The 25,245-nt window shown below is 42.1% G+C and overlaps 1 protein-coding gene and 1 non-coding gene across 2 annotated transcripts in view; one reads left to right on the forward strand and one right to left on the reverse strand.

The window, feature by feature from the left end:
- The window catches only part of LOC118796910, a 101,465-nt gene that overhangs the window by 47,277 nt on the left and 28,943 nt on the right, over nt 1-25,245 (forward strand). The window lies entirely within an intron of this gene.
- Nucleotides 11,249-11,321, reverse strand: trnak-uuu. The gene has a single exon. It is a non-coding gene; the product is annotated as a tRNA-Lys (tRNA).

Raw genomic sequence — 25,245 nt, forward strand, 5'->3', positions numbered from 1 at the left:
GGTCGAAATCTGGAATCTCAGTGGTTTTTGTTGGAAGGCACGGTTTGGTTGCTTTCTCAGTCAGTGCTGAACTATCCCAGTCCTCCAAGTGTGTTGAGCTCTGCTGTGATGTTGCAGACGTTAAAAAAATAAAAATAAATAAATAAAATAATAATAATAATAATTTTCATTTAATTAGCATTTTTCATGCCGGTGGCAGCTCAAAGTGCTTTACAGACAGGAGATAAAACATAGTTAGACAAGAAATCATTAGTATTTATTTTGAATCAGAAGAAAATGAAACAGATCAAATTAGAAGATAAAAACCACGAGACGTAGAGTTTTAATTAAATGCTGAGTTAAAGAGACACGTTTTCAGATGTTTATTAAAAGTGAGCACTGAGCTTGACTGTCTAATAAAAAGTGGAATTGAGTTTAGAAGCAGAATAACCGAAAGAGTCTCTCCATGTTTTCTGTATTTTACAGAGGGTATCTGTAGAAGGCCACTATCTGCAGATCTTACAAAATGTGCTGATGGACTCCATTTGGACACGTTTGCTCTCTTAGCTTGCCAGGTTACAAACTGTCATGCATGTTGTGAATTAGCTGCACGATAAATTAACACTATTAATCACTGTCGGTAAGATGTTATTTAAAAAAATGTAGTTCCACCCAAAAAAAGACACAAGATGCATCAGCCGAACAACAATAGCATCCAAAAAAATGCGCCGTTCAGCATCTTACTATTACTGTGCTGCGTCAAACCCAGACCACAAATCCATTGTTGGTGACGTGGCTTGAAATTTACACCAAGAAAGGAAGTCAATCTCAAGCCTTTAAGATAAGCAGCAGCTACAGTCTTGCTTATGATGTTTAAAGCTCTTAATAGCTGAGCGCTTGCAAATCTCACTAGCCACGTTTACATGCAGCCTAATAATCCCTTAATAATCCAACTAACAGCTCAATCGGAATAGAACACGTCCATGTAAACACTTTAATCCGAATAGGCTAGTCCAATTGATGCCATTCGGAATACAGTTTATATCTGACTGATCGAGGTGGGTAATCCTGTAAATAATCCGTTAAATAGAAGAATAATATCTGTGTAAACGCCTGTATCTGATTACATTCCCTATCAGAAAGTTTAAGTCCGTTCTGATCATGTTCGTCGCGTCATAGTGAAAGTTTATACCGTTCAACATGGCGGAGCAGAAACTGGTCTGCAGAGGAGACGAAGTTTATGCTCTGATCTTTAAAAGACGGCGGTGGGACGGACGTCCAGCTTATGTGTCTCAGAACACGACGTCTTCCTCTCGGCCTTCTTTAATAAGGACATGTGAAGGACGTTTTCCTGAGTCTGACATCATTTTAAAGCAATTAAAAACACAAGCGCTGCTCACTGCTGCTCATCTCACTCTGACTGGACTCACGTGATGCTGGTTGTCATGGTAACGTCTACACTGAGTTTTTCTCTACATATGCGCGTCATTTTGGATCTGATTACTTGCAGTGTACATGTAAACTGTGATTTTCCATCGGATTGTTGAGTAGAGTGAGAACGTAAACGCCTCAGTCTTCATCTATAATCGGAATGTGTTCAATTGGATTGGCAAAAATCTTTGCATGTAAACACAGACACTGCTCTGTGAGGCATTATAGCTTGTCCAGCTGCCTCGCTCAGCTGAGGCAGGCACAGCTGACTCCTAGGATCTCATACAGCTCAGTTGGTGGAAGATCATCCTCTTATTAAAGACACGGTAGATAATTCTGGAGAATGATTGTTGATATTTGAATTAAAAAGCAAAATAAACACACCCTTCCCTTCAGAGCTCCTTCAGAGGCTCCGCCTCTTAAATTCATTGACATGCATTGCCAAGGCTGTCAGCCGGGCTAACAAACATGTTTTTAAAACGTTGAGGCCATAAAACCCTTCACAGACGTTATACGGACAAATGGCATGATAAAATGTTAGAGCGAACAACAACACAGCAAGTACAGTAACTAATGTAAGCCAGGTTATGGGTCAGCAAACTGTCGCTACAATTACTGCTGTGAAGCTAAACAGTTGCTATCACAAACCTTAGCAAATGGGACAAAACAGTACTGACCTATTGGTTCTTTGAAACAGCAAAAATACGTTAATGTTGCCCAGAAACAGAGCAGCCTCCTCATCCCTTCTCATGCCTTTCAGCTCTCCATGAAGCCAAACTCTTCCAGCTACTTATTCAACAGCTTCTTGTTTGGATTTTCCCATTACACCTTAAATTTTGCAGCAGTTATATTATGGCACCTTAGGATGCATTTACACTGCCTCGGTATGTCAACAGGCATGAACACATCCTCCCCCTTCAGTTGGCTGCATGTGGGTGTTATTAGGGAGTTGCCTCCAGAATCCAGTTGACGTAGTCTGGCTAAGTTGACATTTATGTTAGTAATGCTTCTATGTATTGGACAGATCAGGATTCAGGTCATTGAGTACCACTTGCAGTCAACATCAGTCATTTTGGATTATTATCATCCAACCGATCATTTCACTGCTCAGATTTTAAATTTAGGAGGTAAACAGTTGTGTTTAAATATGTTAGCTTTTGCCGCTGGTAGTCGCGCGAATGTTTGAAAAGTGTAACCAACGGAAGCTGACTTCTTTCTCAATCGTCGTTCTTCAGATCGTCTCCTCTTTGGCTGTTTCTCAGCCATCTCTCCTTTTTCACGATGCGTGGGGTTCAGCATGTAGCTCACCACTTCCCCCATCCTGTGCACGAGCATAAGCGCCCCCTGTTGCTGATTGGCTGGAATTGTGTTGTGTCATTCGGTCCAAACCACAAGTCAGGGCTGTGTACGAACACCGGGTTTTTCCCCAACTAGCCAACTGTGAGGAGATATTCACTGAATTTGACAAAAAGTGTACAGATTTTAAGTCTCTTACTGCACCTTTAAGCCTCTATAAAGTGCACAGCAGTAGGATGTTACAGCATGTGTGTTGATATATTCATATTTCAACTCTTTAACAACCTCCCAGTCCTGAGAATCCAGACGCATTCTGAGGGTAAATGTATATGGGACATGTATCAGCTTTTGAACATTTATGTTTCTCACTTCATATTACGATTTTTGAAAATGCTGTTCATTTTTTGTCACAGAGGAAAAACAGCTTAGGTCCAGAACTCGACCGGATGCTAATGATGGATTACAGAATGACGACAGGTCCTCAGTGGCCTATGAGAGCAGCAACAGTTGTGATGGCTGTGCTAGGAATTAAACTTGTGCCCCAGCGGCGGCACAAAACCTGCTTAGCAGATTGTGCTGCGTTTCCAGAGAAATCTTATAGATTGCCTCGGGCAGCTACCGTAAAATAGTGAAGTGCACTGCAGTTACAGGAAGTCACACCTTCAAAACAACTTAACGAACTGCTGCCCTTTAGTGACTCACGAGCTTTATATCATACTTATTTAACACACTCACTCAACAGCAGCCCACTGACACCAGCAGAGATGCACAAACATGTCTCGGTCACACTCCTTCCAATAAAAACAACACCAACAGCCCACTGTTTCCTACTGAGTTCGCTGACAGAGGTTACAGACAACACACAGTTGCAGTCAGAAGTTTAGGCGCACTTACTCATAGAGGATTTTCTTTATTTGAACAGTATCCACATTTTAGAAGAAAGTGAACTGTGAAATAACACATTTAAAATTGTACAGTGACCAAAAAAGTATTAATTATGCTTTTTCACCAAGACTGAAGAGAATTTTTAGAGCATTTAAAAAATTGTTTACATTGAAAAATGTAAATTTTGTTTTGGAAAATTGGGTTTTGGAAACAAATTTGGTTGTGATTTATTGGTAGTGTGATTTAAACAAATAGGCCTCTACTGATCTGAACTGTGCTTAGAATGAGCAAAAACAATCACAGTGCACCGAACAATAAAGGAGCCTCATGAATCTTTTACACAGTGATAGGAAACAGTAGCTCACAGGAAGCTCCCGTTTTACACCTTGAGATTAATAAAATGATTGTACTGTTGCCAGCGGGGTGCGTATCTTTCCTGGCAGCAGATTTAAGCCTCCTGTTAAGGCTTTTCAAGGTTTAAAAATACAGGAAAAATATTTGTAATACTTTTTGGAGCATGAAACCTTTTTTGCTGGGTTTAGTGTGATTTGAATCGAAAGGGTCAGTTTGACCCGGAACAGAAGAGATGTTTTGCTTGTATTAATCAACATAATCACAAGAAATGTCAAAAATGTTTAAAAAGTCTTAATAAGAAGAAATAAAACAAATGTGTTGAATGTGTTTTTGCCAATGTACAGAAAAAGGAGTTTGAAAATTATTTTTTAATGAAAAGCAAGTGAATTATTATAAATAGACCATGGGGTAAGGGGTGAAAAGGTGTGGTGAGGTTATGCTTTCAGTCAGGTGTATTCATTCACCTTTTGACTGCTAGTGTATATAAACATAGGCAGGCGGTCTGTAGTGCTGTTATTGTTGGAAAGTCTCTGTTACTGCAGCACTAAAACTGGCATTAAAGTTCCAGCAATTCCTGATCGGAGCTTTAAACAGTGTCCAGAGCCGGATTCGTTCTTCTGAGCTGCTGGTGCAGGTGCTGCTGACCGTGTGCTTGTAAAGCAGGGTTATTCTCCTCTTTCACTTTCATTCTTAAAGCGATAGATTGGGTGCGTATCATGGCATAGTGTATTTATGTATATATTTTTTTCAAATAAATCACTTTGTATGCTTAAGTGAACGTTTTTGTAGATTAACAATGACTTCAGTCTTCAGACACTTTAATCTGCCACTGTTTGGGTGCATGTCATTGATAGGGATGTGACGATATACAGTACTGTGCAAATAATAGGGATGCATCGATACCAATAGTAGTATCAGGTATAGGTCCGATGCTGCGCTCATTTACTTGCACTCACAAAAATGCACTGATACCAACACCTGATACCAGCGTGTACCGTCAAGCTGCTGTGCTAATGAACAAACAACTCAAGCTGGCAGTGAACGAAGGTCTGTGCACCTGTACACACCACTGTGTACAGGTGGAGACATGTAGGCCAACATAACGGAGATGAGAAATGTCTACATTTCCTACAGGCTGTAGACACAAGGTTCTTTTAACAGTGGCATTTTATTCTAGATGTCCCTTCACTTTTGATAAGAACCATACTGAAATAGAACAACTGAAGTAAATCTAAAATATTTTTATTGGATGAAACAGTAAAAACAGAAGTGATCAACATACAGTCAGATGTCAGTATTGCTTTCTAACCCTACCGAGATGAAGGCGAATGTGTGTAAAGCCCACAGCGGCTTCTCTAAACGCTGTTGAATGTAGTGTTATGCCTGAAAGTCGTGTCTCTCACACTCCAACTTTAATCTACGAGAGTCAGACGCTGCTGAATTTAGTAAACATTACAGCCGTTTACAGTGTTTTGCTGGGCTCTGCAGCTGTGGCCATTGGACCGAAGGCTCCGCCGTCTCTGTAAGCTATGAGAATTTGCGTGCTGTTCATTTGATTGGCTTCTCCGCGACTCTTTTGAATGACTTCATTCATTCGAACTGTTTACTCGTGTAATTTTATACTGTTTATAGATATAATTTAGTGATCTTTCGACTTTATTTATTCATTGCATTCATTTGAGAGATTTCTCTTCATGCATGCTTGGCCTGCTCCCGCCCACAGTGGGCTGGTTTCCCGCCCACTCCTGCACACAGCACTGAACATTAGTCCTGCGCTGTAAGATATTGTGGTGGGTCCAGCGAGAATCAGAGTGCAGACCTCAAGTTCACACTATCAGTTTTAGTTGAGAAGCTTGTAGGCCGAGACCGCATCATCACCTGAAGCAGCTGGCCGAGTGAGGAACGCTGTGGGCTGACGGCTAACGGGTAACCCCAAGAGACTGGCTTTCCCTTCCACTCTCTTTTCCCTGTTAACTCATTAACTCATTACTGTCTGATGTCGCTGCTTGAGAATAAACTGGACCAACTGACCTCAGGCTGCAGCTCACTACACGAGTGGTCAGTCAGCATGTTCTGACCTGTTTGTACATCACGTTATACATTTATTTGCATATTGGTATAACATTAAAAACAAAACTTAAAAAGAATTTCAACCAGTATACCGGATGAACCACTACTAGTTTAGTACCATGATAATTAGTGTACATCAGCTTCCATTGGTTGACCTGCTGAAAAAACCCATAGAAACCATTAAGTGTTTCTGTTGGTTTCTAATGGGTTTGTAATGTGTTTTGGCTTTTTTAATGTGTTAATATCACATTGTAATGGATCCTAATGGTTTAACAGGTGACCAACAGCTGATTAAGCAGGGTAGCTATGTTAGCCTCATTGCTCCAGAGCTAAAACTTGACTTGGCTGACTGACTACGTTTGGATTAAGATTGAAAATCGAGAGGGAAATTTTTCACAGAACTATTTAAAAGGCAGCAGACTTATTTGGGTGAAAGGATCGGAGAGCTTTAAACTCTGCGTGGGAACCTGTTTGTGTTGATGGAGGATCTAGTTTCTCTCCTTCCTTTGTTCTGTTCTGAGTCTGCTGTAAAAGCTTTTGTGCTGTTCCTACAGTGTTTATTTCTTGTAGAGATTCCAGGGCTTGAATTCTGGCTGTCTGGGGTGACTCTGGGTTATTTAGAGGCAAATAACTCTTAATGCAAGGCAGGGGAGTAAAAGGGGAGGTTATGTAATGGGGTGAAAGACAGAGTGAAGGAGAAAGCACTGTGTGAGTCCATGTCTGTCAGACACAACAATCTAGTGAGGACTTCAGTCTTCAGTCACTTCAATCTGCCACTGCTTAAGTGCACGTCATTGATAGGGATGTGACGATATACAGTACTGTGCAAAAGGGAGGGATGCATCGATACCAATACTAATATCAGGTATAGGCCCGATACTGCGCTCATTTACTTGCACTAACAAAAATGCCAGATACCAACGCCAAAGATACCAAAGGTACCAACACCTGATACCAGCGTGTACAGTCAAGTGTAGCTGCTGTGCTAATGAACAAACAACTCAAGCTGGCAGTGAACGAAGGTCTGTGCACCTGTACACACCACTCTGTACAGGTGGAGACACGTAGGCCAACGTAACGGAGATGAGAAATGTCAACATTTCCTACAGGCTGTAGACAGACGGTCCTGTCCTACCGTGATGCAAAAAATGTTTTAATCATGTAAAAGGTTCTTTTAGTGTTTATGGTTCTAAATAGGACCATTTCCTTGACTAAAGTGTAAATGACCCTAAAAAGAGGCATTTTCTTTTTCTTTTTAATCGTTCGTTTACTTCTCAACTTTGCTTTGAGTGTACACGTAAGAATACGCTGACTTTTAATTTGGCGGGTGCTGTTGTGTACTGGCTCATGTTGCTGCGCATGTGCAAGAAATGGAGGGAAAACACAGTTCATGAAGATAAACACGCTGAAAGGTTCTCACTGAAAACTCTGCAAATTTAGCACCTAGCTAAAGGTGAACAAGGTAATTTGTTAAAATAAAATGTATTTTTTATTTTGATGATTCTACTTTTTCAGAGAGCTTGTAGAGTACTCGTAAGGTGTTTCTCTGATAATGTATACTGTGCTTATGTGACCCATACAATGTAAGCCGCTCCCGCGAATTTTCAGCCTCATTGTTCTTATACTCTTAAATTTTAAATATTCAAGGGTCAAGCTTGTGTTGTCAATGGTTTCAAGAAGTAAGATATGTTTGTCAAAATATCAACGTTAGATTGTGCAAACTAATGGTTTCAACCATCCTTTATGTGTTGTTTTAATTCAGCTCTTACAGTGAATTCATGAAACCTAAGGAAATAAACCTTCATGAATCATCAGTTCTTGAGTTGACCATCATTCGGCTGCGGTTGCTACATAAAGAACCATCGTTTTTAAGACAAGTTGGTTGGTCAGTTAGTTATACAGTGATCTGCTGAACAAAACTAATATTATTGAGTTTAGTCTCACACAGTGCCAACTTACTCGCTAACTAACGTCAGCAAACAGAAATGTACCGGTGTTGTGCCAAATTCCGATTCCCCGGCAGAATCCGACTCCCTATCGTGTTTGCAGGCATGCAGACGGCACAGATTACACTCACGGTTTCAGCCGTTTCTGTGTGTAAATAACAGGTAATCTTTGATTTTTATTCACAGCAAACAGCACAACAGGACTTAAAGCCAGAGTCTAGTGATAGTTTAGTTTAACAGCACAGCAGCAACACTTGACTGTACACGCTGGTATCAGATGTTGGTATCAGTGCATTTTTGTGAGTGCAAGTAAATGAGCGCAGTATCGGGCCTATACCTGATAGTAGTATTGGTATCGATGCATCCCTCCCTTTTGCACAGTACTGTATATCGTCACATCCCTATCAATGACATGCACTCAAATAGTCATAACTCATTAAATGTCTTTCAGCCATAACGACACTTTAAACTCAGTTTTAATTCTCAGGTCTTGAGCAATAGCATCTCTATAACCAAGGTAACAATGTGATGTCGCAGTATTAGTTTTCTCTCTTCATTATTGGGCACTTTCTGATATAAACAGTGCCGCTTTCAGTCTACGTCTAAAAGAGCAGCAAGCAGTGAAGCTGTTGATTCCCAGAGATGCTTCCCTGGAGGGCACAGCTGGAAGTGCTCTGAAGAGCACTTAGAGCAAAGTACTCAATTAGAAAGTTTAATTTGGAACCCCTGTGCAGCAGAAGTCACTAATAGGCGGACTGCGGTCCGAGTCCGGACCCAGACGCTGTCCTGTGCGGACCTGGACCTATAACCGATAAACTATGGAGAATTATTTAATTTCGGTGGGGTGGTCCGATTTTAATTGCCGTAACTTCTCTAGCCTTTACGGTAGCTTTAGCAGCCCTGGAGACTCAGGACCAATCGCATGCGTTGTAAAGATCACCTGGGACGCTACTCAGCCAATCAGATCTGTGCATTACGATGAGCACTGAGGCTCGAGTGAGTGACGCACACACAGGGGAGGGACGAGGCGAGAAACAGCAGTCGGAGAAGAAAGTGAGTCAGAGGGAAGTTATTTCACATGTTGTGCTCTAAAAAGAGAAAACTGACCATAAATGTTATTGAAAAATCACTGAATTGTATTTTATTTGATTTGACATTCAGTTGTTGACTGTATAAGATGCTGATATACCTACTAGGCTACTTCAGTAAACAGTATACGGCACTGAATCATGATGCAAGTCAGACATTATGATGTTCTGGATATTTTCTCTAACTGGACCTTATTGAATTTTAATTAAAGACCCCTGCTTTAAGGGGTGATATAGAATCTGAGTGCAAATTTATAGTGTATCAGGTGATGAGCAATTATTAGATGAAAATACATTCTTCCAAATAAGATGCCAATCCAGACTTATCCTTACTGTTATTGTTGTTATTATTATGAATCGGCTCTCTTCTAAAAGTAAAAAGGAAGGCCTGTTTAGAAACACATTGTGGTGGCTTTTTAAACTTTTGCCCAGGGTCCTGATACAACAAAGGGCTCCTAATTTGTAGAAGAGTGCCATTAAAATTCACTTTCACACTTTCTGTCTGCCAGTCTGTGGAGAACCTTTATTACAAACTCAATAGTCTCTGTGGTGGCGCTGTCTGCTGTGAGTTTGCTGTAGTTTAAACCATGAGATTTGTTCAAACTCTGTTATTTGTACAGAGCTCAGAGCAAAAGAGCTCAGAAAGAGCTCTGAATATGTTTAATAAAAGTCTGAGCATGTGTTTTTTCAGCTAAGGTGAATCTGTCTGTGACTGTACGATTCATAGAGCCGTAAAGACGTTACCAGAATAAAGATATTTTATGATGGATGATTCATCACCAGAGCACATGCAGTTTTCTCCTGTGTTACGAGAACGTAGTGATTTCACAATCTCTCTGATTGACAGGCACTTGGCCTTGCCTGCTGCAGACAGCTGTGAGCACTCCGTAGAGGAGAAGGTTAACCCTTAAAAGACTGCATTCTTAAAAAAGACGGTTCTTCAAGGGTTCTTTATTAAAGACAGTGGTTCTACGTAGGACCATGGACACTCAAGGAACCATTTGCATGCTTGAAGGGTTCTTTGTATGGTGAAATGGTTCAGATTGTTGGAGAATGTGTTGTACAGGGTTCTATATAGCACCAAAAAGGCTGCTGTTGTTACAAGCTTGACATCATAACAACAACAGAAGTGTTCTTGGTGTTATATGGAACCATTTTCAAACAGGTTCTATATAGAATCATATACAATACATTCTCCATCAGTCTGGGTCATCATTTCATCATGAAAAGTTCTTTGAGTGTTCCTGGTTCTATAAAGAACCATTGCCTTGACTAAAGAACCCTTAAAGAACCATCTTAAGAGTGCACAAAATTACATGAATTACCTGCTTAGTTGCTTAAATTACATTTACATTCAGTTTACATTCTGTATCGAATGGTTAGAATCTGCACCTTTTCATTTTTGCTCTTTTTATGTTCAACAATTACAGAAACACATAAAAACTGTAAAGGAATGTTTTTATATATATATATATATATTTTTTTTTTTTCTTTTTACCACACCATATATATATATGTATATATATATATATATATATATATACAGCTGGGATAGGCTCCAGCACCCCACCGCGACCCAGAAGGATAAGCGGCTTAGATGATGTATGTATATATATATATATATATTTGCCTTACCGACAGTAACTGTGACTTCTAAAGCTGGCTTTACACTGAAACTTTCATGCAACTAGTTGCATGTTGTGAGTTGCCCACAGCATAATTTCAGTGCAACTTTGCAGTCACATTAAGCAGTTCAAAAAAGCTAAATTTATCAATACATTTACTTCACAAGTTAGTCAAATTAGTGACTCTTCTTCAGCTCTGTTCTCATCTTTTCTAATAATTTTCATCATTTGGGTCCCAAATAAATCTAATCTCTGTGTAAAATTAAGGGCTTTAGGGCATCAGCCCTGTACAATTGATCAGTGGCTTAATTTATTAAATTCAGACCCTTATTAGTCCCACAACGTGGAAATTTCACCTCCGCGTTTAACCCATCCGTGCAGTGAAACACCACATACACACTAGTGGGCAGTGAGCAGCCCTATCCATGGTGCCCGGGGAGCAGTTGGGGGTTAGGTGCCTTGATCAAGGGCACTTCAGTCATGTACTGTCGGATCAGGGGATCGAACCAGCGACCTTCTGGTCACAGGGCTGGTTCCCTAACCTCCAGCCCATGACTGAAACAACTTGCTTGCTCGCCTGAACAGGAACTTGAACCCTGGACCCTCAGATTAAAAGCCTGATGCTCTACTGACTGAGCTAACCAGGCCCTAAATTCAGTACATTGGTAGCTATGGTAACGAAGATAGCTGAAGTGCTGCCTGGTGTCTAAACACATCACCAGCAAAGCATCTTTCCCAAACAGTTGTCTATACATTGAAGGTAATCTGAGCCAATCAAACCCATTCTTTGTATTCAGATGGTATGATTGATTAAAAAGAATTGAATAAGAAATATTAGCAAATGAAAATGCTTGGATTCCTGGACATTTTAAGTCCAGGCATGGAATTATTTTCCTGGACAACCAAAACCCTGGAGAATCCAGGGAAGTCCTGGACGGGTGGCAACTCTAGAATCAAGAGAGGAGAAAATCTCTAGAATCTATCTTCGTAAATCATCAGCCGTTTAAACAGCGGTTAGCGTTAGCTGGCTGGTTAATGCAGCTGTTTACAGAAACGTTAGCTTTGAGTAAATCATGCTTGTTGGCTCTGAAAACTGACTAAATGAAAAACTACGACTGGTTTCTCGAGTCGATGCTTGCAACTGTTACGACTGGGTTTGAAATGAGTTGCAGGGCGCTTTAGATTACGTGACTAAAGTGCAATTTAGTTTCATGTAGGTTTCGAGCAACTAAGGTTCATGAAATTTTCACTGTGTAAAGCCAGCATAAGGCTTAAATCTATCAAACCCAACTTCTCGCTGCTGGTACCTTTGTGGTGTATATATTTGTCTAGTTTTGTCTGATTAAAATCCACCCCAGAGAAGCTGGTGAGCATTCATGTCCATGTTGGTCAGTGAATTGGATCACTGTGTGCATCTCCACATTTCTGGACTGTAAGTGCTAAAAATAATAATAATAATAATAATAATAATAATAATGAAGATTTCTGAACTTTATAATCATTAGAGTGCAGTAAAGACCCATGTATGCTTGATTTAAAGTGGAGTTTGTTTTTTATACTTTATACTTGTTTTTGTTCTTCTCAAAATCTGCACTAGCTGTGAGCCAAATCGCTTCCCGTAACAACTGATGGTGCTTTAGGGGTTTGTCGTTAAAGCAAACAGAGGCTGAGGTGCAAAGAGAGAAAGTCTGTGCAGAGCAATTTGTAAAACCCCCCCTGGTATTTGTGGGATCCCGTGTTGTCTGGCTTCTCCAGCGTTTCCTGGCTGCTAACTCACTCACCATAGTGGCACTGAGGCTTCACTGGCAGTAAAACGTTTGGCTTATCAGTTGTTCTTCTGTAAAGCCAATAATTAAAAAAATATCTTAAGCCATTAAATCTCCTGCTGTGGGTGTTGTATATGGGGGGCAGTCGTGGGCTGGAGGTTAGGGAACCAGCCCTGTGACTGGGAGGTTGCTGGTTCGATCCCCTGAGACCACAGTATTTGACTGAAGTGCCCTTGAGCAGGACACCTAACCCCTAACTGCTCCCTGGTGCTGTGGATAGGGCTGCCCACCGCTCTGGGCAAGTGTGCTCACTGCCCCCTAGTGGGTGTGGTGTTTCACTGCACAGATGGGTTAGAATACAGAGGTGAAATTTCCCCACTGTGGGACTAATAAGGGTCGCTTAATCTAATATTGGTTACAGCGTCACAGATCAACAATCTGATTGGTTGCCACAGTTATTTTGCATAAAGTTCTTTCGGAATTAGAGAGCAGAGTGATGATGTCCATCCATGGTTTGGTGTGTCAGCTGTTTGTACATATTGCTGTCTCTCGCCTCAATATAACATTAATACATTCTGAATCAGAAAAAACTTGTCAAAAACATTCCTAACTTCAATTCTAGGGTCACTGAGAGGTTTGTCACTCACAAGGACAGAAAATTCCTGTACAAATAAGATGACAGACGTACAGACACACCCACTTCCCCTGTCCCCTTTCTCTTTGTGTATCGTGTAACACATCATCCAGCAATATATGGCTCTAGAAATTCCTAATATTTTGTCTTAAGTGTTTCTTTGCTAGTATGTTTCTGACTCTGATAATGCATTCTGTACCTCCTATCTGAGCGCATCACCGCTGCAACTAATGATAATTTCTGTTAACTATCGGTCAGTTCGATTTTTTTAGATAACAATTAAATAATTACTGTAATTAAACTAAATAATTAAATAATTAATATTTCACAGAGAGATGGTATCCTGCGTTTTGTGTATAATAGTATTGGGATGGTTGCTAAAACAAATTATGGCACAAACAGCCCAGCCAAGAATAATTTTCAGCATCATAAAAGAAACTCCCTGCTGCCTTTATTGTTGGACGCAATGTGATAATTTCCAAGCAAGCACTCAGATTAAAATGAAATTTAAAAAAAGGAACATTTTTTGTGGGCGTTAAAGGGTTAAACTGAACTGTATTGTAGTTGTGAAACAGAGCTGTAGAAGAGAACAGGCTGCAGGAGGCTGATTTGACCCCCAAGACTCGTAAGAAAGCCGTCCAAGCCCTGTCGTCCAGACAGCACCGTGTGATATGTAGCAGAAACTTAATTGTGTGTGTGCCGAGGCCAGAGAGCTGCATTGTTCCTGAGCTGTTTCTCACGCTGTTGGGAGTGCGGTTCTCATGGGCAGCGCTACATCTGAGAGATAAAAACTCGTCTCCGCTCATAAAGTCTCCACAAACGTGCAAACTGTCAGTCTCGGCTTCCCCTCACCTCAAATAACCAGCCGCTCTCTCTGACCTCTGAGACCAGGGCCTGTATATTAGTCTCGATTAGGCAATAAACAGGGTTGACAAAATACTTTGAAACAGTAGTGATGGATAAATACTGAGTACACTCTACTAAATATACTCAGTTACATATTCAATTATAATAATAATAACCATAAACAATAAACATATTCAGAGTACATTAAGGGCATGTCTTGATAGGGCATATGGAAAAATCATTGATCATCCCTCAAAAAAATCTGATTTATCAGTCTACTCAGGCTTTAGCAGAGCTCAGTAACACAGATTAATAACTGATCACACTGATTTATCAGTCTACTCAGGCTTTAGCAGAGCTCAGTAACACAGATTAATAACCGATCACATTGATTTATCAGTCTACTCAGGCTTTAGCAGAGCTCAGTAACACTGAGATTAATAACTGATCACACTGATTTATCAGTCGACTCAGGCTTTAGCAGAGCTCAGTAACACAGATTAATAACTGATCACACTGATTTATCAGTCTACTCAGGCTTTAGCAGAGCTCAGTAACACAGATTAATAACCGATCACATTGATTTATCAGTCTACTCAGGCTTTTGGTGACTCTAGCAGCTCTGGTGGCTCCCATGTGGCGACTCAGGTGGATGTCGCTCAAGGGCTCAAATAAAGGGAGAGAGAGAGAGAGAGAGAGAGAGAGAGAGAGAAAGGGAGGGAGGGAGGGATGGGGAGAGAGAAAAAGAGAGAGAGAGAGAGAAAGGGAGGGAGGGAGGGAGGGATGGGGAGGAGAGAGAGAGAAAGGGAGGGAGGGAGGGAGGGATGGGGAGAGAGAAAGAGAGAGAGAGGGAGAGGAAGGGAGGGAGGGATGGGGAGAGAGAGAGAGAGAGAGAAAGGGAGGGAGGGATGGGGAGAGAGAGAGAGAGAGGGAGGGAGGGAGGGAGGGATGGGGAGAGAGAAAGAGAGAGAGAGAGAGAGAAAGGGAGGGGGGGAGCGAGGGAGGGAGGGAGGGATGGGGAGAGAGAGAGAGAGGGAGAGGAAGGGAGGGAGGGATGGGGAGAGAGAGAGAGAGAGGGAGGGAGAGGAAGGGAGGGAGGGATGGGGAGAGAGAGAGAAAGGGAGGGAGGGAGGGAGGGAGGGGGAGAGAGAGAGGGAGGGAGGGAGAGAGAAAGGGAGGGAGGGAGGGAGGGAGAGAGAGAGAGAGAGGGAGGGAGAGAGAAAGGGAGGGAGGGAGAGAGAAAGGGAGGGAGGGAGGGAGGGAGAGAGAGAGAGAGGGAGGGAGAGAGAAAGGGAGGGAGGGAGAGAGAAAGGGAGGGAGGGAGGGAGGGAGAGAGAGAAAGAGAGAGAGGGAGGGAGAGAGAGAGAAAGAGAGATGGATTGATTAACAGGACAGGTCCGTTTATGGAGAGATATTAGTGAGTAATAGTGCAAACAGATATTTATAGTTTTGAGTCTAGTTTTAAATGTATAGGGTGTGTCTGAGTCCCAAACAGAGGTCAGAGATGATTCCACAATGTTGGGAAAAAGCTCGACCAGCTGCTGTGGTTTCTCTAACTCTAGGAACCGTCAGCAGGCCGGGATTCTGTGTGGGTTCATATGACTGAACTAATTCACTAAGATACTGAGGCCCATTTCATGATTTATACGTTAAGAGAAGGATCTTACACTCCACACCAGATTTAACAGGTAGCCAGTGTAACGACCACAGGATTGGGGATACATGGTCAGACTTTTTGGTCCTTGTAAGACTCTAGCAGCTGCATTCTGGACCAGTTGGAGCTTATTTAGTCATGTATTTGGCCGACTAATTTCCCGTCTTACCCCAATAATAGTCAATCAGCCAAGAGATGTTTGGTCTCTGTAGTTCTGCTTTAGTTTCAGTACTGGAGCTGCAGGGCGTGTTTCTGGCAGGTCAGATGGATGATAGATTTCTTCCTTTCACTCTGATTGTTCACTTTAGTGATGCTGCTGTAATTCAGTAATTCCTAGCGCTCGCTGTCCTGCTGGACCCATCAGTGTCCAACCGGTCTATTCTGCCAAGTAGGCCAGTGTTAAGTGGCTTGAGAGAATAAAGCTGACTGGCCTGCATTTCAATCCATTAGCACTGAATCGCTGCCGGAAGGCCATTCATATCGACTTACTGACCACAGTAAGTACAGCACTCTGAGCTGTTCACCGTACTTCAATTATCACTCTTAAAAAGATGGTTCTTCAAGGGTTCTTTAGTAAAGACAGTGGCTCTATTTAGAAGAACCTTAAAAGGTTCTTTGCATGGTGACAGGATTCTATATAGCATCAAAAATGTTCTGCTATTATTACAGCATCAAGCTTGAAACAATAGAAGAACCCTTTTTCGTACTATATAGAACCCTTTTCAAAAAGGTTCTCGATATAACCATATTCAACATATTCTCCAATCTGAAGAACTAAAGCATGCAAATAGTTCTTTTGGTGTTCATGGTTCTGAATAGAACCATTGCGTTTACTAAAGAGCCCTTGAAGAACATCAGATTGATGGAAAATGTGCTGTAAATGGTTCTTTATAGCACCAAAATGGGTTCTGCTATTGTTATGATGTCAAGCTTTTAACAGTACCAGAACCCTTTTGGTGCTATATAGAACCCTTTTTGAAAAGTTTCTAGATATAACCATATTCAACTCATTCTCCGTCAATCTGAGTAACTACAGCTCCCTTTATGCGTGCAGATAGTAATTGGTGTCCATGGCTCTAAATAGAACCATTGCCTGTACTAAAGAACCTTGAAGAACCATCAGATTGATGGAGAATGTGCTGTGAATGGTTCTATATAGCACCAAAAAAAGTTCTGCTATTTTTACAATGTCAAACTTGCAACAACAGCAGAACCCTTTTTTAAACGTGAATGTGAAAAACACATTCAGTCATGGGGGTCCGAGCATTTGACACCCCCTTGTGAACACGTAGCACGCGGTGCTGCATATGTTTGCTCCATTATAGAGGTCATAGGTCGTGGTAAACATGTTTGTTGTGACAGCGGCATGTAATGTTCTCATATGACGCCGGCTGAGTCCTTATAGAACCTGACATGTAGAGTTTCCGGCTCTCTTAGAACAGGAGGGCAGCTGCTGAGGCTCTGTGTGAAGAGACAGAGCTTTATGCAGTGTTTTAGAGAGAGAGAGAGTGAGAGAGCGAGAGAGTGAGAGGGATAGAGCGGGAGAGAAAGAGCGGGAGAGGGAGAGAGCAGGAAAGAGAGAGAGAGAGAGAGAGAAAGCAAGAGAGAGAGACAGAGGGAGAGAGCGGGAGAGAAAGAGAAAGCGAGAGAGCGGGAGAGCAAGAGCGAGGGAGAGAGAGAGAGAGAGCGAGAAAGCGAGAGAGAGGGAGAGCAAGAGGGAGGTAGAGAGAGAGCGACAGAGAGAGAGAAAGCAAGAGAGAGAGAGACAGAGGGAGAGAGCGGGAGAGAGAGAGAGAGAGAGAAAGCGAGAGAGAAGGAGAGCGAGGGAGAGAGAGAGGGCGACAGAGAGATAGAGGGAGAGCGGGAGAGAGAGAGAAAGCGAGAGAGAGAGACAGGGAGAGAGTGGGAGAGAAAGAGAAAGCGAGAGAGAGACAGAGGGAGAGAGCGGGAGAGAAAGAAAGCGAGAGAGAGGGAGAGCGACAGAGAGAGAGAGAGAGAGAAAGCGAGAGAGAGAGACAGAGGGAGAGAGCGGGAGAGAGAGAGAGAAAGCAAGAGAGAGGGAGAGCAGGGAGAGCAAGAGCGAGGGAGAGGGAGAGCGAGAGAGAGAGAGAGAGATTTAGAGAGAGAGAGATGTCCCCGTTGCGGTGAGGTCACTGCCCCTCTCATTCAATCCAGCTGAAAGTAAACTCAGTGAGCAGCATCATCACCCGGGCGACAGTGCAGTCGGCCTGAACTGGCCGCAGTCACGGTCGGCGTAATTTTCTAGTGAGTGACTGAGAATAAAATCCGTCTCCTTCGTTTGAGTGGAGAAATTCAGAAGTGCTGTTGTTGTTCAATGTTCTGGGTTTGGCTTCTTAGCAGCTCTTATCAGTTAAGCCTTCACTCACTGCTGCTTCATCTGTCTTTGTCTCTTTTCTTCTTAATTAGCGAGAAGAACAAACTAAAGCCTGAGCTTTCAGGAAAAAGTCTGGCTGCAGACATGCACCCTCAGCCTGACCGCGCACCGCCAGCCTCTTAAAGACGTCAGTGCCGCTCTGCCACACAGCGTTTTTGTCGGCTTTATGAGGAAAAACAGCGAAACACGACCTGCTGGGCAACAAGAGCTACACTGAACATATATCACCGTTGCCATACTGATAATCAGGTCATTAAATATGGAAACCCTAAAAATAAAACCACGACGATAAAACATAAATGTCGGGATTATTCACAGAAAAAAACAAACAGGCTGACACTGAAACTCAGAAAAGCCACCCTGAAGACGATTAGAACCGTTAGGAGTAAAACGTGATGGTATTATTAGATTAGATTAAGATTAAGTGACTCTTTTAAGTCCCACAACGGGGAAAATTCACAATTATTATAAACAATCATTGGGAAAGAATAATTATTATAGGTATTGCTTCCTAACGGGAGTTGGCTCGATGGTGGCCGTTAAAAAATGAACAGATATATGTGGAATCAGTCCCAAAAACAGCTGATTAAACAGTCAGAATCCTTCACACTGTGATATCAGCCCATCAGGAAAACACAGAATACCATTAGCCACTACTGGACACCACCAGGAATCAACAGGCACTTTTAATGGGTTCTATGACTTTTTTGAACAGGGTGGTGCATTAAATAGATTCTCTAGCTGAGTTATGGACGAAAAAATGGATTAAGTGATTATATTGTCTAAACAGAAGCAGCCAGAAGTTACCGTGCCGTTGGGCGGCTTCAGCCGTTGTGGCGGAGAGCGCATGCGCGACGTCACTGGCGCTGAGAGTGCATCTGGCTGAGAGTTCATGTCTGCAGCCAGACTCTATTGGGGCTTTCTCACCCGAGCTGATCTCAGCAGGTGGTTGAAGGGAGGCCAGTCCTGAAAAATACAATCAGCCGTCTTATAACACAGTTCAGGTGCTGGGAGTGTGGTGCGCAGATCTGATCTGACATTAGATGTATAAACTGTTGATTAAAGTGATAGTTTAGCAAAGAATCAAATGTATGTGCTTCACCACTTTACACCCAGTGTAGTTGATCCGTTGTTTGGTGTCTGAGCTACGAGAATGGAAGCTTATACCCTGCCGATTAGCATGGTGCTCGCTGCGTGTCACACATTTGCCTTAAACTGATGTTGTTAAAGGAGAATTCCACTGATTTTTCAACGTTCATAGTTCAGTCATTCAGTTGTAAACAAATCGGGCTGGTTTAGGGATTATTTTACCTCATAACACCCTGCATTTTATGTATCCCTCCACCATGAATGGAGTTTAAGTTCTCTAAACTATCATAAAACAGTGTCTCAGTCATCAGGCAGTGAATTCATAACCATTTACTGTAGTAACTTTCTGTGAGGGAGCTTTTAGAGGTGGACGTCTGGTTCCTATCACCACCACTGTGAACAGTTCTGACTCGGTAACTTTACCTAGAACGGAGCGTTTCACACCAAACCACTCTGAGCAGCACCTTACGAAATTTAGAATTTCCCTTTAAGCAATCTCTACTAGACTTATATGTGGTTTCACTTAAAAAAGACGGTTCTTCAAAGGTTCTTTAGAAAAGAAAATGGCTATATAGAACCGTGAACACTCAAAGAACCCTTTGCGTAATTTAAGGGTTATTTGCATCATATATAGTCAGTAAGAGAACCCTGTTTGGTGCTGTATAAAACCATATACAACACATTCCTACATCAATCTGAAGAACCATTTCACCATGCAAGGAAACAAAGGTTCTTTGAGTGTTCATGGTTCTATATAGATCCATTTCTTTCCTAAAAACCCTTGAAGAACCATCTTTTTAAGAGTGTACATTAGCCTTATAGCTCCAGCGTAAAGCTAACGAAGCAGACCGCAGAGAGCGAACATGCACAGCGCTGTATTAACACAGACCGTTTAATTTTCATTAATAGACACTGAGCTTCTAGTTAAAAGACCAAAGATGAACCTGTTTTAGTTCTCAGAGTTTTGATGAAGCTGCAGCTCAGCAGATAAGATCATATTCATCTTCTGTTGGGCATAAACACATCTGCTGAACATTAGTGCTGATGAAAGTCTCGTCAACACAACATTTTTGTGGTTTTCCTGCTCACTTAAGGCTGATAACATGAGTCATGTTTACTAAACTCTTTCGGTAAATACCATTTCTGGTCAACAGAGGGCGCCACAGCACAAACTCTTACACCTGCTCATCAGCGTTTCCTCTGAAATGAAGGTGTTAATAGTGAGTCTGTGCTGCAGTGACAGCCTCTACTCTTCTGGGAAGGCTTTACACTACATGTTGAACATTGCTGTGAGGATTTGATTGAGCATTGGTGAGGTCAGGTACTGATGTTGGATGGTCAGTGTTGGATCAGTCCAACTCATCCCAGAGCTTGGGGCGTCGCTACACACTTAAAAAAGATGGTTCTTCAAGGGTTTTTTACTAAAGAAAATGGTTCTATATAGAAACATGAACACTCAACGAACCCTCTGCGTGATTCAAGGGTTCTTTGCATGGTGGAATGGTTCTTCAGACTGATGGAGAATGTACTGTAGATGGTTCTGTATAGAACCTTTTTGAAAAGGGTTCTTTATAGCACCCAAATGGGTTCTGCTCCCGTTACAAGCTGACATTGTTACAATAGAAGAACGTTTTTTGGTGCTATACAGAACCCTTTTAAAAAAGTTCGGTATAGAACCATACACAAAACATTATCCATCAGTCTAAAGAACATTTCACTATGCAAAGGATGCTTTAATCAATTATATACCAATCAAATATATACCATTTTCTTTACTAAAGAACCCCTGAAAGAACCATCTTTAAGTTGTAAACATTTGAGGCCAGTTTAAGTATTGTTTAATTATATATATATATATATATATGCGCCGCTGCCGTTGGAACTAAACCTTGTATCTCATAACATATTTTGTTGTTTGTTTTGACAATTTTGAAAAATGCCTGCTGGAAAAAACTCAGGATACATTGATTTACATTAACATATAAACGAAAACGCAGACTTACTTTACTCTGCTTTAAGCTTTAGCTCAGCTGCTTTTCTCGCATCTCCAGCAGGAAACTTTTCCACTAAAGTAGAACAGTTTCTTATAAAATGTCTCTTAACATTCGACCGTTTATGAGGCTGAAGTCGCTTCTCATTCACCAGCTTCTTGTTCAATTTTTCCCGTTCCACCTTAAATGGTGCCTGAGGTGCCAGAATGTAACTGCTGCACCTTTTAAGGTGGAACGGGAGAATTTGAACAAGAAGCTGGTGAATGAGAAGCGACTTCAGCGACTTTTTAGCGTTTGTCAGTTTCTCACTGCAGAGTAAACCAGCTGGAGTGATTCTAAACACAAATAAGTCCGTTCGTCTCCAAATCATCGTTCGTCTTAAATCTCTCTCTTTGCCGTTTCGTTAGCTACTAGCTAGGCGAGATTGTCTGTGTTGCTATGGTGACCAGCAGTCTGCACTGATCTTCAGGGTTAAAGGGTGAATCAGCAGTTCTACATTAACTCCAGAGTTTAAGACCATTTATTGTTAAACTGTGTTGAACGATCAGCAGAGCTTTATTTTACTGCTGTGGAGCCACAACAGGACAGTAAAAGAGCCGCATGTTGCCGACCTCTGACCTAGACTATTAAACATCTAAGCCCAACGACGGAACTCAATCACACTTTATCTGGCTGCACAGAGACTGAACTGATCGGTGATGTGTTTATTTGAATATCATGTTTAGGAGCTGCAGCTTATCTGACAGAGAGGAGAGAGCATTACTTTAACACCTCGCTTGACCTGTGATCTGTGTGGGTGGACAGATCCATGCCCATGGTGACCTTAGGCTGAAGTGCGACTATTCTAGAGCGTCTTATTCTATTGGTCAGTGCTTTTCTATGGAGATTAAAGCTGTGTGAGCAGTGAGTGACCCTAAAGTAGCTCATTAGAAGGGCTGTCTGGATACTGTTGGACATACAGTGTATGCACTCTGTATATACACACACACACACACTCACACACACACACACACACACACACACACTCACACACACTCACACACTCACACACACACACACACACACACACACACACACTCACACACACACTCACTCACACACACTCACACACACACACACACACACACACACTCACACACACACACACACACACACTCACACACACTCACACACACACACACACTCACACACACACTCACACACACACACACACACACACTCACACACACACACTCACACACACACTCACACACACACTCACACACACACACTCACACACACTCACACACACACACACACACACACACACACACACACTCACACACACACACACACACTCACACACACACTCACACACACACTCACACACACACACACACACTCACACACACACTCACACACACACACACTCACACACACACACACACACTCACACACACACTCACACACACACTCACACACACACACACACACTCGCGTGCACACTGTTCAGCTCAGACTGGGCTGGTCGTGTGGTCAGTGTTGTGTGTAATAAAATAATGGAATCTGATTGGAGCAGAAGTAGCTGAACTGTCTGTGGATACAGAGCTGTTTAATACAGTATCAACACTGTAACACCACTGATACACTAGGACCTGTCTGTCTGTCTGTCTGTCTGCCTGTATAACAACCTTGCAATCTGTCTGTCTGTCTGTCTGTCTGTATAACTACCTATCAATCTATCTGTCTGTCTGCATAACTACCTATCAATCCGTCTGTCTGTCTGTCTTTATAACTACCTATCAATCTGTCTGTCTGTCTGTCTATCTGTCTGTGTAATCTGTCTGTCTATCTGTCTGTAGTCTGACTGTCTGTATAACTATCTGTATAACTACCTATCTGTATAACTACCTGTCAATCTGTCTGTCTGTATAACTACCTATCAGTCTGTCTGTCTGTCTGTCTGTCTGTCCGTCCGCCCAGTGTATGTACTGAATATAATAATACTGATATCATGAACTGAAGGCATCTCACTTGTTCCAAATATTAAAAAGTATTTGTAAAGTTTTACAGTGAGACAAAAAGTGACACCTTAATAGTCGTCCCTCGTATCAGAAACCAGGGAGTAATTTCAGGAACGTTAAAGATAAACAGGATAAAAATATTGTTTTGTATCTTGTGTGTCCCTTATGTGTGTGTGGTGTGTGTAATGTGGACAAGGCCTCAGGCTGACCCCTGAACTCAGTAGAGGTTTTGTCCAACCTTACATAAACAATAGAGATTAATCTCTCTTTAGATCGCGATCAGCAGATTGTGCTAAACTTCTACTCCAAGTGCTGTAAAATCGATGTCTCTGGTCAGTTAAGCTGTTACTGACGTTGACGTCTTAATCCACAGCTGCTTATTCTCATTTTCCGTTCCACCTTAAACTGCATAGCACTTACATTCTGCCACCTCAAGGCAACTGCAGCATTTAAGGCGGAACAAAAAGTTAGAATGAGAACCTGATGATGGAGCGGTCAGATTACGCTGTCTGTGCCGTCAGCTGTCACGGTAATTAACGTTATCTGTGTATCAGTGTCTGAACTCCAGTACTCAGCTTTACAGTAGTGTTCAGGTTAGAGTCCAGTACACACCTCCACCTCTCTGTCTGTCTCTCACACACACACACACTGTCCAGCTCAGACTGGGCTGGTCGTGTGGTCAGTGTTGTCTGTAATTGAATAGTGGAATCTGATTGGAGCAGAAGGAGCTGAACAGTCTGTGGATACAGAGCTGCTTAATACAGCATCAACACTGTAACACCACTGATACACTAGGACCTGTCTGTCTGTCTGTCTGTCTGTATAACTACATATCAATCTGTCTGTCTGTCTGTCTGTATAACTACCTGTCAATCTGTCTGCCTGCCTGTCTGTCTGTATAACTACCTATCTGTCTGTCTGTCTGTCTATCTGTCTGTATAACTACCAATCAATCTGTCTGTCTGTCTGTCTGTTTTTTATAACTACCTGTTGAAATGCATGTCTGGCTGTCTGTCTGTATAACTACGTATCAATCTTATCTGTCTGTCTGTATAACAACCTATCAGTCTGTCGGTCTGTCTGTCCATCAGTCCAGCTGCCACCCATCTGTCCATCTATCTGTCTTTTTTTTGTCTATCTATCTATCTATCTGTTTGTGTAATTACCCACCAGTCCGTCTGTCTGTCTGTCATCCTTTATGACTCTCAGTCTTCCTTTCTGTCCATCTGTCTATCTGTATGTCTGTCTTTCTGTGTCATTCTTTTTGTCTGTCTGTCTATCTATCTATCTGTCTATCTATCTATCTGTCTATCTATATATCTTTTGTTTTTCCTTTTTGTCCATCTATTTATCTGTCTGTCTGTCTGTCTTTCTCTTTCTCTCTCTCTGTGTTTATGGGTTACTATCCCCTCTCTTTCTCTCTATTTGTTTGTAATACTTCGTCTCTCTCTGTACTTGTCTCTCTCCACCTCTCTCTCTCTCTCTCTCTCTCTCTCATTCCTCAGAGCTCGCCAAAATAGCAACAAGTGAGCATGCGGCAGCGGGCTGGATAGAGTACAGAGGGACAGATAGAGGCGGAGAGAGAGAGAGAGAGAGAGAGAGGGGAGAGAGAGAGAGGGAGAGAGAGAGAGAGAGAGAGAGAGAGCAGTAGAGTGGGAGAGGGAGAGTGGAGTGTTTTCTCCTCCGTGATTCTCTCGCCATGCTGAGTGTGATATATTTCTTGCGCAGCTTCTTTGAGGTAAAGAGCCTTTAACTCTCACTCTGCTCTGCTGTGTTTGTTGACGTTTCCCTGCTGTGGTCGGTCTCAGGCGGTTCTGCGTGCTCGTCTTTCTGACTGCGCCTTCGGGAAGAACTTTGTTTCATTTTACGGTCCTGCTTGTTAATAGTTTATCTCGCCGTGCAGCTCCAGTGGGCAAAGGATAATGTTTCACTCCGGTGTGTTTTTGGGGTAAAGTGACAGCAGATTGGGCAGCGTTGCTGGTTTGAGTGCAGTGCTTATTAGTGTTGTGTTAGTTTCTCTGCACTTAAACACACGTTTACTGTTTGTTTATGTCCTTTTGGTGCTTATAAACAATATTCGCAGTCAGATTTCTTCAAGCTGTGATTAGACTTTTGTCTTTTTAAGTAATAAATCTTTTCAGATTCTGCTGAAACTTTTACACTTGTGCTTGTTTGGCTCTCACTATTTGCACA

Source organism: Colossoma macropomum, unplaced genomic scaffold, assembly GCF_904425465.1.
Source record: "Colossoma macropomum unplaced genomic scaffold, Colossoma_macropomum, whole genome shotgun sequence".
Lineage (NCBI taxonomy): Eukaryota > Metazoa > Chordata > Actinopteri > Characiformes > Serrasalmidae > Colossoma > Colossoma macropomum.